Source organism: Galeopterus variegatus, unplaced genomic scaffold, assembly GCF_000696425.1.
Source record: "Galeopterus variegatus unplaced genomic scaffold, G_variegatus-3.0.2 Scaffold448, whole genome shotgun sequence".
NCBI lineage: Eukaryota > Metazoa > Chordata > Mammalia > Dermoptera > Cynocephalidae > Galeopterus > Galeopterus variegatus.
In genome coordinates, this window is record NW_007726559.1 from 149,018 (window position 1) to 163,080 (window position 14,063).

Here is a 14,063-nt window from a genome sequence, read left to right on the forward strand (position 1 = left end):
TCCTACAATAGCATTTTCATTATAATACTCTCCTACTAAAAATTTACAATAATTTAGAATGGGTCCTGGGCTAGATATTCTCTATTAGCCCCTATCCCCCTAAACCAAACCTGTTCTCTACCCTTCCGTGCTCTGCTTTGTATCCTTTTTTTTTTTTTTTTTGAAGTTGTTACAACAAGCAAACGGAAAGGACATTCTTGGGGGGGATGGGAGAGAGGGAGGAGGGCGGGAGGTGTCGGTGATGGGCCATAATAATCATATACATTGTATATTGACAAAATAAAAATTAAAAAAAAAAAAAAAAAGAGAATATCTAGCCCAGGACCCATTCTAAATTATTGTAAATTTTTAGTAGGAGAGTATTATAATGAAAATGCTATTGTAGGAAGATTTGGTTTAGTGGATTTTGAGTCTTACAAAAACTCTTTCTTCAGTCAAAGTTCAAATTTAAAACAAAAAGGCAGAATGCAGTCTACTATCTGATTTTTCCTTATAGCTCCTACTGTAGTTAATTTTATTATTTCTCTGTAGACTTATTATACCAGAATTAATTGATTTTCTATAGAGTTCCTGAGCCCTGGCAGTGAGAAAGGTAGAGTGCCTGTGGCTGAAAGGGACAAAGAGTAGGACAGAGTGTCAGCCTTAAAAAGCTTGAATTGAGTCTGGTTATGGGGTGGGTGGGGGAGTGGTGATGAAGAAAAGTACACAAATAATAACAAACCAGGAAGAGCATGATACATGTCATATATGTATAAGCAAAAGTGTTATGAGAGTTAGAGAAGGAAGTGATCAAATCTTTATTGGAGAGTGTAGGGTGATTACAACATGAAAGGCTTCATGGGGAAGTCACCTTTTAGAGAGGTCATTGAAGGAAAAGTATGGATTTTGACAGGTAAAGATTAGGTAGGTATGGACTCTCAGTTATAGGGAATAGCATGAACAAAGGCACAGAGGTGGGAGTGTTCGGATTGTTAAAGATTATGACTTATTTAGGGGAGTTGTGGGAGATGAAGTTGGAAGGCAAACTTGGCTCTCGCTGGATGGACTTAAATCCACAATAATGGTCTGTATTCAGTTTGGAAGGAAATGGAGAGCCATCAACCTTTTAATAGCTGGACCATGACATAATTGGATAGAGTTGAACTTTAGGAAGATTAATCTGGGAGAAGTAGGTAGAATGAATTGGAATGGGGGGAATCCTTAGGAGTCCATTGTAGTTTTCCAGGGCAGGTTATGAAGGCTGCAGCAGGGTGGGATCAGTGGGAATGTGTAAAAGATGCTGGGATGTAAGGGAAAGGCTTGAGTCAAAGAAGACTCTACAGTTTCGACCCTGGGTACCTAAGAGTGATGTGTCAGAAGGAGCTTGTTTTGTAAGGATGTAGGAATGAGGTTAGGGGGACCTTAGGAGGTAGAGAAGCTAGGAGAGATTAAGTTAATTTTGGATATGGTGAATTGGGGTGGGAAGCACTGACTTGGTGATGTCACCAGGCATTTGGAAACCTAAGACTGATTTTCTGCATAGATGCTGATCAGTGGTGTAGATTTGGGAGGTATCTGTGTGGTGAAGGTGGGTTTAGCAATAAACAGAAATGATCGATGTAAAAAAAAAAAAATACTGAGAAGAAAAAGAGAAGGTCCCAGAACTTTTGGGATTACCAGCATTAAGTGGACAAGAGGAGGCAAGGGTCTGCAAGCCGTTGAGTTTTTTTTTTTTGTTTTTGTTCAGCTCAGATGAGGTATAATTACCATACAATAAAACTCACTTTAAAAAAACAAATTGAAATATAATTGATCATACATATCTGTAGGGTACAGCATTGAATATGAATACCTGTGTGCAATATGTGATCCTCAAATCAAGATAATTAGTATATTTAACATTATACAATGAAATACTTTTTTGTGGCCCTTTACCAATTGCTCGCTACCACCCCCCCCCCTTCTCACCTCTGGTGACCTCAGTTCTGTTCTCTCTTTTGTAAGTTCAACAAATTATTGTGATTGTTGTATCTTTCTTCCTTTTTTATTTTATTTTATTTTTTTTAGCTCTCACTTATGAGTGAAGACATGCAGTATTTCTCTTTCTGTGCCTGGCTTATTTCACTTAACATAATTTTCTAAGTTCATCCATGTTGCTGCGAATGGCAGAATTTCATTTTTTTTAATGGCAGAGTAGTATTCTATTGTGTAAATATTACCACATTTTCTTCATCCACTAGTCCATTGATGGACATTTAGGCTGGTTTCAACTCTTGGCTGTTGTTAATAGAGCTGTGATAAACATGGGTCTAGTTTCATTCTTCTTCATATGGATGTCCTGTTTTCCCAGTACCATTTATTGAAAAGGCAGTTTTTTCCCCAGTGTATGTTCTTGGTGCCTTTGTCGAAGATCAGCTGTGTATAAGTATGTGGGTTGATTTCTGGGTTCTCTATTCTGTTCCATTAGTCTGAGTGTCTGTTTTTATGCCAGTACCATACTATTTTGGTTAATATAGCTTTGTAGTATAATTAGAAGTCAGGTAGTGTAATGCCTCTGACTTTATTTTATTTTTCTGCTCAGGATTGCTCTGTCTACTCGGGGACTTTTGTTGTTCCGTATGAATGTTATGATTGTTTTTTCCTATTTCTGTGAAGAATAGTATCATTGGTATCTTGATGGAGATTGCATTGAAGCTGTAGGTTGCTTCGGGTAGTATGGACATTTTCACAATGTTAATTCTTCCAATTGAAGAGCATGGGATGTCTTTCTATCTTTTTGTGTCCTCTTTAATTTCTTTCAGCAGTGATTTGTAGTTCTCGTTGTAGACATCTTTCACCTCCTTGGTTAACTTTATTCCTAGGTATTTTATTTTTTTGCTGACTATTATAAATGGGCTTGCTTTCTTGGTTTCTTTTTCTGCTAGTTCTTTATTGGAGTATGAAAACACTACTGACTTTTGCGTGTTGATTTTATATCTGCAACTTTACTGAAATCATTTATCAGCTCTAAGAGTTTTTTTGTAGAATCTCCCTGTACCTGTGAAGTTTATTATTTCGCTGAATAGGTTTCCAATACCTTTTCTTTTCTCCTCCCCTTCTGGAACACCCATGATTTGGATGTTTATGTGCTTAAGGTTGTCTGCTAGATTTTTTTTTTAAAAATTTTTTTCTCTTTCATCCACCTGGGTTATTTTAAGAAGACTGTCTTCAAGATCAGAAATTCTTTCTTTTGCTTGCTCTAGCCTGCTGCTTAAGCTGTCAGTTGTATTTTTTATTTCATTGAATGAATCCTTCAGTCCCTGGAGTTTTTTAAGGTATTAATCTCTTTTTTAAGGTATTAATCTGTTTGTAAATTTACTCCTTTGTATCCTGGATAATTTTTCTCATTTTGTTGTGTCGTTTTTCTCATTTCAGAGTCTTCTTGTATCTCATTGAGTTTCCTTAAGATTGTTGCTCAGAATTCCTTTTTAGTCATTTCAAGAGTTTCCTGCTCTATGGGTCTTGTACTTGAGAATTATTGTATTCCTTTGGTGTCATATTTTCTTGTTTTCTCTAAGTTGGTGTCTGGTCATCTGGTAGAGCAGTTGCTTCTTCTGTTACTCTGGAGTGGGCTTTGAGGAGAGAGACTTCTTCCTGTAGATGTGTTTTATATTGACCATTGAATAGGGTGCTTTAGTATTGGTTCTGGGTAGACACACAAGTGTAGTCTCTATGTGTGAGTACTTTAGCCATATTCAATATTGGAGTTGTGTGTGAGTGCCTCTGTGGCCTAGGCACTGGGGCACTTAGTGATTTCTTACTGAGGTTAATGACATTGTGTTGGGTTGTCAAGTACCTGGGCTAGCTCTTGAGTTCTTGGGAGAAGCACCTAGTTGCCCTGTCACTCTTTGGCTGGGGCGGGTGTCCTTGGGTAGGTTTTTTGGCATCTCAGCTAGTGTTCTGTGACCATGGTACGTTCATTGGGGTATACTGGAGCTCCTTAGTTTGAATGGGTGATCCTGGATGAGGTTTCTCTGTTCTATAGGCAGAAGCTCCTCCTGGGTCCTTACTTCGCCCATTTGGGAGCTGGTTGGTGGTGGCTGGAGGTTTTCTTCCTTACTCTATGTAGCTATCCCAGGTTTCTGCATTCTCTGGGGCTTCTGCACGTGTCTCTCCCCAGATCAAGGCAGCTGCATGGGCTGTGTGTGTATTTCTCACACCCAGGTGCTCTAAAGTGAGGGGTAGTGTAATTCCCCCCTGTGGATTGGACCACTGGTTTGTGGGTCTGTGCTCACTCACCTCTTTTCCCAGGCTCTGGTGATGCTCCTTGTGTCAGTGCAGTCAAGTGGTTGGCGGGCCACCTGCACAGTGGTGGTGGCTGCTGCTTTGGCAGCAGGCCGTCCTTGCAGCAGCAGCGATGGCAGGCCACCCTTGGGGCAGTGGTGGCTGTGGCAGACCATCTACACAGTGGCACATGCAACTGTTCCCCATGCTCTTCTATTTGTTGGCAGGGGCTGCCCTTGGCTCCTCAGGTCCCCGTCCTCCAAAACTCACCATTTTCAGTGAACAATTTGGCAAATCTTGACAAACATATATAGTCATGTAATACCCCAGCAAGCATAATACAGTCCATTTTCATCATTTTCAAAAAGTTCCTCTGTACCTCTTTGCTGTTAGCCTTCTCCATGTATGAGCTACTGGCAACCACTGATCTGCATTCTATCCCTATAGTTCTGCCTCTTTTAGAATTTCATATATGTGGAAGCATAGTTACATAGCTGTTTTGTGTCTGGCTTATTTCACTTAGTGTAATGCTTTTGAAATTCATCGATGTTGCTTTTATCAGTGGTTCATTCCTTTTTATTACTGAATAGCATACCATTGTGTGGGATATACTATAATTTACCTATCCATCAACTGATGGACATTTGAGTTTCCAGTTTTGGGCTATTGTGAGTCAAGCTGCTATGAATATTCATGTGCAAGTCTTTATGTAGTCACATATTCTCATTTTTCTGGGCAAATCCTGAGGAGTGGAATTGTTGCATATATGGTAAGTACACTGTATGTTTATAATAATCTTTATAATAAACTGCCAGTTTTCCATTTTCCATTTCCACCAGCAGTGTATGAGAGTTCTAGTTTGCTCCACATTCTCTCCAGTAGTTGGTATTGTGTATGTTTTTAAATTTAGACACTCTGGTGGGTTTGTTATGATTTCTTATTGTGGTTTTAATTTGCATTTCCCTAATAACTAATGATGTTGAACATCCTTTTGTATGTTTATTTGGCAATTTATATATCTTTGGTGAAGTGTCTGCGCATCTTAAAAATTCAGTTTTCTTATTATTGAGTTGTAAGCGTTCTTGTTATATATTCTTGATATATAAGTCATTTATTGGATATATATTTGGGAAATAGTTTCTTTCAGGTTTGGTGCTTGCCTTTTCATTTTCTTAACAGTGTTTTTTGAAGGACAGAAGTTTTATATTTGGATCAAGCTCAGTTTATCAATGTTCTGTGTCCTATTTAAGAAATCTTACCTAACCCAGGGTTGCTAAGATTTTCTCCTAGAAATTTTTATTTTATTTTATTTTATTTTTTAAAGATGACCGGTAAGGGGATCTTAACCCTTGGCTTGGTGTTGTCAGCACCACGCTCAGCCAGTGAGCGAACCGGCCATCCCTACATGGGATCTGAACCCGGGGCCTTGGTGTTATCAGCACCGCACTCTCCCGAGTGAGCCACGGGCCGGCCCTCTCCTAGAAATTTTTTCTTAGTTTTAGGTCTTACATTTAGGTCTATGAACCAATTTGAGTTGATTTTTGTATATTATATGAAATTAGTGTCAAGATTCACTTTTTTTCCTATATGCATATCCAGTTGTTCCAGCACCCTTTTTTGAAAAGATTCTCCTTAAACTGCCTCGGCACGTTAGTTAAAAATCAATTGGCCATGTATGTGTGGATCTGTTTCTGGACTCTCAGTTCTGTTAGGTTGATCTGTCTTGATACAAATATCACTATCTAGATGCCAGTATCACCTGTCTTGATTACTGTAGCTTTATCATAAGCCTTAAAGTTAGATAATGTAAATTCTCCAACTTTGTTCTCTATCAGAATTGTTTTTATGTTCCCTGTCCTTTGCATTTCTGCCCTGCAGGTTTCTTTTCTTTTCTTTTTTCCTTTTTGTCTTTTTTTGTGTCCGGCAATGGATCGCAACCCTCAGTGTCGCGCCCGTACCGGACCGGGACCGGCAATGGGATCGCAACCCTCGGTGCTGCGCCCGCACCTCGCTCAGCCAGTGAGCGGGAACCGGTCTGTATGTGGGATCCGAACCCTCGGCAGGAGTGCCGCCGCGCTCCCAAGCGGCGCACTGTAGCAGTGTGCCACCAGGCCGGCCCTGCCCTGCAGGTTTCTAATGAGGACTGTGAAGTGTTTTGCTTTGTTCTGTTTTGTTTTGTTTGTTACCTGATTGAGATAATTTAGTGATCTTCAGAGAAGGTAGGAAGAACATATTTTGTCATAGCAACAGGATTCTAAGAATGAACTGAATTGGCAACTGATTCATTGAAACCTTATGAGGTTTTTAATTTTTAAAGTTTAGGGTGATATAGACATGTGAAACCACCATGATCATGATAAGTAGTGTGATTTTGTGGTTAAGAGGTCAGATACCAGACTGCTTTGGTTTGAATCATTACTGTTTAGCCTCTCTTTGTATCCATTTCCTTTCCAGGCAAATGGGGATAATAAGAGCACCTGTTTCATAGAGTTGTTCTGAAGATTAAATAAGATCATACATGTAAGGGGCTTAGCACAGTTCCTGCCACACAGAAAGTACTCTATGAATGTGCTGCTATTACTGCTTTTTTCACCTACACAATGCTAGAAAGCTTCAGAAACTGATAAACTCACTTGTAGGAACTATTATAAGAACTCATTTGTAGGAACCCCTTTGCTCAAATCTTTCAGCTTCTGTAATTTATTTCAGTTTTAGAAAGGCAGTGGTAGTGCTAATTGGCTTTTTTTTCTAGTCTCTTGGTAGATTTTCTAATCTTAATTTTCACTGGTGAATTTGGTAATTTACGTATGCAATTAAATTTGGATTTGTGCATTGAACCAGCAGGGAAAAAAGAACAATTGACTTTTAGTGGTATAAATTATTACTGTAAATTTTGAAAAAAACCCCAAACAACAGTTTTTTTTTTTTTTTTTTCTTTGCCACTTTTTAGCTGGTTCATCAGGATTCTGGATTGGTGGTTCTAGAATACAAGTGAAAACCCATTAGTTTGATTCGATTTCATCTATAGTTCTTTACTTGCTGAATAAGCATGTCTGCTTCCTGGTTTATTTGACTAGTTCTCATTATTGATGTAGCAAAACAATTTGCCAGCAAACTCAGCAAGTCTTTTTCTTTTCTAAGTGTACTTCCTTTCTAAATAGTGAACATAACAAAAAAAGCTTTTTCTTTTTTATCAGGTGTTTAATTTTGTGCAGCTAAACATTGATAATTTGTATGGCTTAATTAATAAGAGTGCCAAAATCAGTCATTGAGCCTAATAAAACCCTCCAAAAGGGAAGTACTTGTGGCAGGAGTTTGGAAAGCTGGATGGACTACAGTGTGCACTGACATTTCATTTGCAGAGCATTGTAAATAGACTTTCCCTCCTGTAATTCCAGAAATGCCCTTGATAGTTCCTTATTGAACATTCTTCTTTTATGCATCTCTAAGCACTGTGTGGGTGGAGGGTGGGGTGGTAGATTAAACATATTGAATTTGAGATTCCTTTGGGATATCCAAGTAATTATGTCATGTTAGTGGATATTCAAGTCTGGGAGCTTAATGGAGAGAAATTTGGAGTGGAATTATTAGTATATGAGCGGTAGGTAAAAGCCTTGGGAGTGGCTGGAATTTAAAAATATATGTACATTGAGAAGTAGAGACAGAAATGGACTGAAGACAGAATCCTGGGGTATGTCCACTGTGGTACCATCATACTTTGACTTTCTTTCATTATATCAGTTCAGAGTAAGATAATATCTCTATTAGTACTTTCCTTCTAGAGGGTTTCATTAGGTTGATTGATTGATTTTGGCACTCTTACTAATTAAACCATACAAATTATCAGTGTTTAGATAAACAAAATTAAACACCTGATAAAAGAAAATAGCTTTTTTTTATTATTATCACTATTTAGATAGGAAGTACACTTAAATTATATTCGATATGAATAGTGAACTACATAGTCCTATTGTTCAGCTTAATTAAACAAATCTTTATTGAGGTCCCTCTGTGTGCCTTAACTATGCTAATTAGCTCTGGGTGTAAAAGCAAAATCGACACTGTCTTTGCCCTCGTGGACTTTTATAGACTATTGTGAGAGATGGTCTGTGCTGTTTCTGACACCAAATATGTGGATTTCTTCCTCATACCAATCAATTCTCCAACTCTCCAGATACCAGCTGGGTATCCTGCAATACCCAGAGATAGTAGCATCAGATTCCACAGATTTAAGGGTCGAGTCCCACAGACTACCCTTCAGATGCCAGTCATACGTATTAGGCCCCCTGGTTACCCACACTTCTGTCCAAATTGGCTACAGACTGGGGTTCCCATGATACCCCCCCCACCTCATTCAATAATTTGCTAGAATTTGCTAGAATGGCTCACAGAACTCAGGAAAACAGTTTACTTACTATTAATGGTTTATTAATAAAGGATACAACTCAGGAATGACCAAATGGAAGAGAAGCATAGGGCAAGATATAGGGGGAGGGAATGTGGAGTGTCTGTGGCTTCTCCAGGTACATTGCCCTTCCAGCACCTCAGTATGTTCGCCAATCCAGAAGCTCTCCAGTGTCTGTCTTGGGGTTTTAATGGAGGTTCCATGATTTAGGCAGGATTGATTAAATCGTTGGCTGTTGGTCATGAACTCAGTCTTCACCCCCTCTTCCCTCCCCAGAGGTCTAGGGGTGGGGCTAAAAGTTCCAACCCTCTAATCACTTGGTTGGTTCCTCTGGCAACCAGCCTCTATCCTGAAACTATCAAGGGGCTCGGGAACAGTCACTTCATAAGCATAAACTCTGGTGTGGTTGAAAGGGGCTTGTCATGAATAACAAAAGATGCTCCTATTATCCTGTCACTCAGGAAATTCCAAGGGTTTTAGAAACTCTGTTAGGAACTGAGGACAAAGACCATATATATATATATATATATATATATATATTTATTTATTTATTTATTTATTATTATGCTACAGATAGACATTAAACAAGTAATCCCACAAATAGTATGTGATTGCAAACTGTGCAAGGTGCTTTGAAGGTAAAGTACTGGGTGCTGTGTGAGCAGTTTAAAAGAGGGACCTGATCTCATATGGTTACAGTCAGGGATAGCTTCCCTGAGGAAGTGGCATTTAATTCAGTTAGTAGTATTACTGCTGAGTACCTAATATGTCCCTGGTTTTGGGCTGTTTAAACTGAAATCTTGTGACTAGACATTAACTTGGTGAAAGAGGGTGTGATGGAGAAGGCAGGCTCTGGGTAGAGGGAATGTAGATATATGAAGGTCCTCAAATACAAAGGAGCATGGTTCCTTCCAGGAATTGAAGGATCTCAGGTGTAGCTATAGAAGGGAGAGCAAGGGGGAAAGGTCAGCTCTTGACCTTTTGGGCAAGAGGAGAGATTGTGTTCTTTAGGTTAAAACTATTAAAAAGCTTCTGAAAATTTTAAAACTTTTTTCCTCTTTCAAATAGACTTTATTAACTTTTTACTATAGAAAAATATTAAGCATATGCATAAATGGGGAGAATCTTTCCTCACACCCAGTTTTAACAGTTATCAACTCATGACCACTTTTATTTTGTTTATGCCCCCATCAATTTTCCTGCCTCATGTATTATTTTGAAGTAAATCTCAGATATGATATTCCAAAGGACTTTAAAGCAGGAGAGACACAATCAGGTTTGTTTTTTAAAGTACTGCTCTGGCTAGGGAGGCAAAGGAGGATGCAGGAAGTCATTTAGGAGATTATTGTGGTGGTCCAGATGTGAGATGATTGTAGCTTGGACAAGGGTCCTGGTAGTGAAAAGGGTGACATATGGATAGATTTGAGGACCATTTAAGGAGTTATAGACATATGCAAAAATATGCATGTTGTCCTATGTGAAAATTCCACGATATAAAAATTACAGATCTTTTACCTTTCTTGGCCACAGATTTGTGTCTTGGTTTCACCACATCTTGAGCTTGACTTAGGAATGGCTCCTGAAACCTGCTCACAGAAATTCTCTGACCTCTTCTGGCTTGTCTGCACTTTTGATCTTGCTTGCAGCTGTTGACCTAAAAGAAACTGGGGCCGAACATAGAAGCATGGAGTTTATTGAGCCAATAATGACCACTGCAGCCAAGAAATGCATAGGTCAGGTTACCCTGTGAAATGCACTTGGAAAGGGGCCAGCAGAGCTCAGCATTTTATAATCACACAAAGGAGAATCAAAGGAGAGAGAGAAGAGGAAAGCCCTCTAATCACTACATCAGTTTTTCTATTGGCTAGTTCATATATATAGATTTTGGATTGTTACTAGGTTACATTCTTCATGCAGAAATCTAGGGTAACAGTTACAAGAAGGACTCCAGGTCACTTTGTTACTTCTTATGATGCCAGCATGTCTTGTTTCTGAGTTAAAACAGTCTATTACATGTGGATGTGACTGCTAAATTATCCCAAATTTCCCAAGGAACTCCAATTGATTTTTTTAGTGTATCACAGCTATCCTTGTTAATTTAAGTGCTTACCATTATTTTCTAGTATTTTTATATAGATTTTGGATTGTTACTAGGTTACATTCTTCATGCAGAAATCTAGGGTAACAGTTACAAGAAGGACTCCAGGTCACTTTGTTACTTCTTATGATGCCAGCATGTCTTGTTTCTGAGTTAAAACAGTCTATTACATGTGGATGTGACTGCTAAATTATCCCAAATTTCCCAAGGAACTCCAATTGATTTTTTTAGTGTATCACAGCTATCCTTGTTAATTTAAGTGCTTACCATTATTTTCTAGTATTTTATTGTTCTTTCATCTTCCATCTTCCGTCTTCCCTGAAATTCTATATTTTCCTTTGCTTTCAAAGCCTAGTTCTTCAATAACTCTGACCACCACCACTCATGGAGATCCTAACTTTTTTCCAGGGATTTTCTGGATCATTGCCTCCTTTGAATACTTGCAGCAATGAACAATATTATACTTAAAATCCATATACATTTGAGTTCTTCTACACTTGCAGAAGTGTTACTGAATGGCAGTTCCAGGTTCATGGTCAAACCACAAAGGAAAGTCTTTCACAGGACCAAGAGGAGTCTACACTGCAGCGAGCACTTCTATGACAAAAGGAAAGGAAGAGGGACAGAGTCAAAACACTGAAACAATAGGGCTTTATTACAAAGTGAAAGTATACGCAGAAGGGTGCACAGGTGTCCTCATGAGTGAGGAGCACATCTGGATTCTTATGGGGTGGGTTTAAATGCTGTTCTGGGATGAGGGCATTTCTCTATCCTAACAGGAGGAATATTTGGCCATGGGGAGGATCTAGGGTAATTAAGGCATAACAGGCTGATGCAAGGTTGCAACAGCTTCCTGTCATGTGTCCCTGAGCTTCTGAAGTTTTTGATCATGCACAGTGGGGTCACTTTTCCCTTAACTTTGTCCTTTCTGGTCTAGCATCATGGGTGGAAGGTCATATATTAGTCATCTGCACTTTTGTGTGCAGGCACTGCAGTTTTGTAAACTGCAGAGTTCCAGGTGTAGCATGTTGATTGGTAGGGTAGTTAAGCTGTTGTCAGCTCATTATGGATTCATTAACTGCAAAACAAGGAGGCAGCTAGTGCCAATCCAATCAGAATATTTATGAGCAGCCTTCCTGGGATGTGTCCATCTTCTGTCCTGCCTCAAGAAGTTCTTCTATACTTCTACACTTGAGGTTGTGGGTGGGATATAGATGTTATTTGAATGGTGACTATATCTCTGGTTAGCGGGGGAATAGTAATGATGATAATAGCTGCCATTTATTGGAAACTTATGTATCATTTATTGGAAACTGAACTGAGGAAAGAGAAGAGTCTATCTCTGCTAAATTAGAGTTTATAACGTCATTGACTGATTTGAAGTTAACTTATCTGAAAATTAAATGTGCAGTTATGATCTAGTTCTGAAACTCGTCTTGAAAAGCAAGCTCCAGAGCTAATACTTAGAAAATATGCCAACTTAAAAAAAGAAATTATTTGTGACCCCCTTGCTTTGAGTTTGGAATTGGGAAACCCCCAGGCCTGGTGGTGAAATGTTTTATTTACACTTCTACTGAAGTAAGAAATAGCATGTAACAACTAAATGCTTAGAGTTTAGAATAAACTGACATTAGTACTCATATACAGTTATTTAAATCTAGAAAGAAGTTGTAATTAATTAGTTAATTTCACAAACACTGTGATGTTCTAGGCTGCATGCTAGGGAATTAAAATTGAATAAGATGGGGTGCCTATCAGTGAGATGGTCTATTAGGGGAGTAAAAAAATTCTAAGTAATTACAACTCAAAGTGAAAGGCAACCTGTTAGAGAACTAGAAAGCACTAGTTTTCAAGTTCTGAAAGACCCTGCAAGGTTTTTTAAAAGTAAATTTGAAGAATGAAGAGGAAGGACTTCGCTAAGTGAAGAAAAAGAGGATAGAAGCAGTGGTTTGAAGGCCTGAAAGCACTTGGTGTTTTAAAGAACCTGTAAGAATTTGTTAGGGTAGCTATGATGTAAGGGGTAGGTTGGAGAGGATAGAAGACCCTAAACTGGAAAAGTACCTTAATTCCTGATTATAATGAATCAATTGCTGCTGCAGAGTGATTGACTTTTACCTGGTTCAGCACTGAATGCTTTAAGTAAGAGAATAATTTTATATTTTGGCTTGTAGAAAGAGGATGAACTGGAGTGGTGGAGAACCTGGTATCAGGGAGCTGAGTAAAGAAGCTACTGTAATGGGCAGCAAAGAGAGAATTTCATCCTAACGCACTGACTCTCGGGTAAGGCAAGTAGTGACACACACTTTTCCAAAAGAAGTGCTTTAGTGGGGTTGGGTTGGGGAGCTAGGCATGTGTATTTTGACAAGCTTCAACACTTGATTCTTTTTTTTTTTTTTTTTTAAGATGACCGGTAAGGGGATCTTAACCCTTGACTTGGTGTTGTCAGCACCACGCTCAACCAGAGAGCTAACCGGCCATCCCTATATGGGATCTGAACCCGTGGCCTTGGTGTTATCATCACCGCACTCTCCCGAGTGAGCCACGGGCCGGCCCTTCAACACTTGATTCTTATTCACATCTACCCCACATTTAGAATTAGTTTTTCCAGGAAGTGATATTATGGAATAGTGAAAATAGCATTGGATTGTAGAATCTGGAGACTTTTGTTCAAGTCCTGACTCCACTGTTTGTGTGATCTTATCAAATTATTTAATTTTTTTGAAATTTATGTAGTGTTATTAATAACTGTTCTATGGGTTTTTATAATTAAATGAGGTATCTGAAATGTCACAGGTGCCCAGTAAAGTGTATAAATTTATTTTAAATTTTAATCTAATTTTTGAAATGAGAAATGATGTTAGAAACTACTGAATTTCCTCACATTTCAGTACCCTTATCTACATATTAAATGAAAAAAATATATAAAACATTGCAGATGTGATTGTTGGCAAAAATATTCATTGGCCAGTAACAAGTGATGATAACCTTTAGTAATGGACTAAATTTATTTTTTAAAAAAATTCCTTCAGTGTTTACTGATGGTTCAAATGGGCAAACATAAATTGTCTTCAGATTAATTTAAAAGATAGACCTTTGTTTATCAAAGCTTAATACTTAGTGGAGGAAAAAAGCTTGATTTCAGTTCTGAAGTTAACCTTTTCTGTTTGATTGAAAATAAAATAAAATTAAATTTACTCCTAAATTCTTTTTTTTTTTTTGTCTTTTGTCTTTTTTCCGTGTCCGGCAACGGATCGCAACCCTCAGTGTTGCCCCCGTACCGGACCGGGGACCGGCAACGGGATCGCAAGCCTCGGTGTT

General features: G+C 38.5%; 1 protein-coding gene across 1 annotated transcript in view; it reads left to right on the top strand.

Annotated features, from left to right (window-relative positions):
• Positions 1-14,063, top strand: part of HERC1 (HECT and RLD domain containing E3 ubiquitin protein ligase family member 1) — a 219,402-nt gene that overhangs the window by 22,247 nt on the left and 183,092 nt on the right. The window contains exon 2 of the mRNA XM_008568860.1: positions 12,917-13,025. The gene's annotated coding sequence lies outside the window, so the exon portion shown is untranslated. The remainder of the gene's footprint in view (positions 1-12,916; positions 13,026-14,063) is intronic.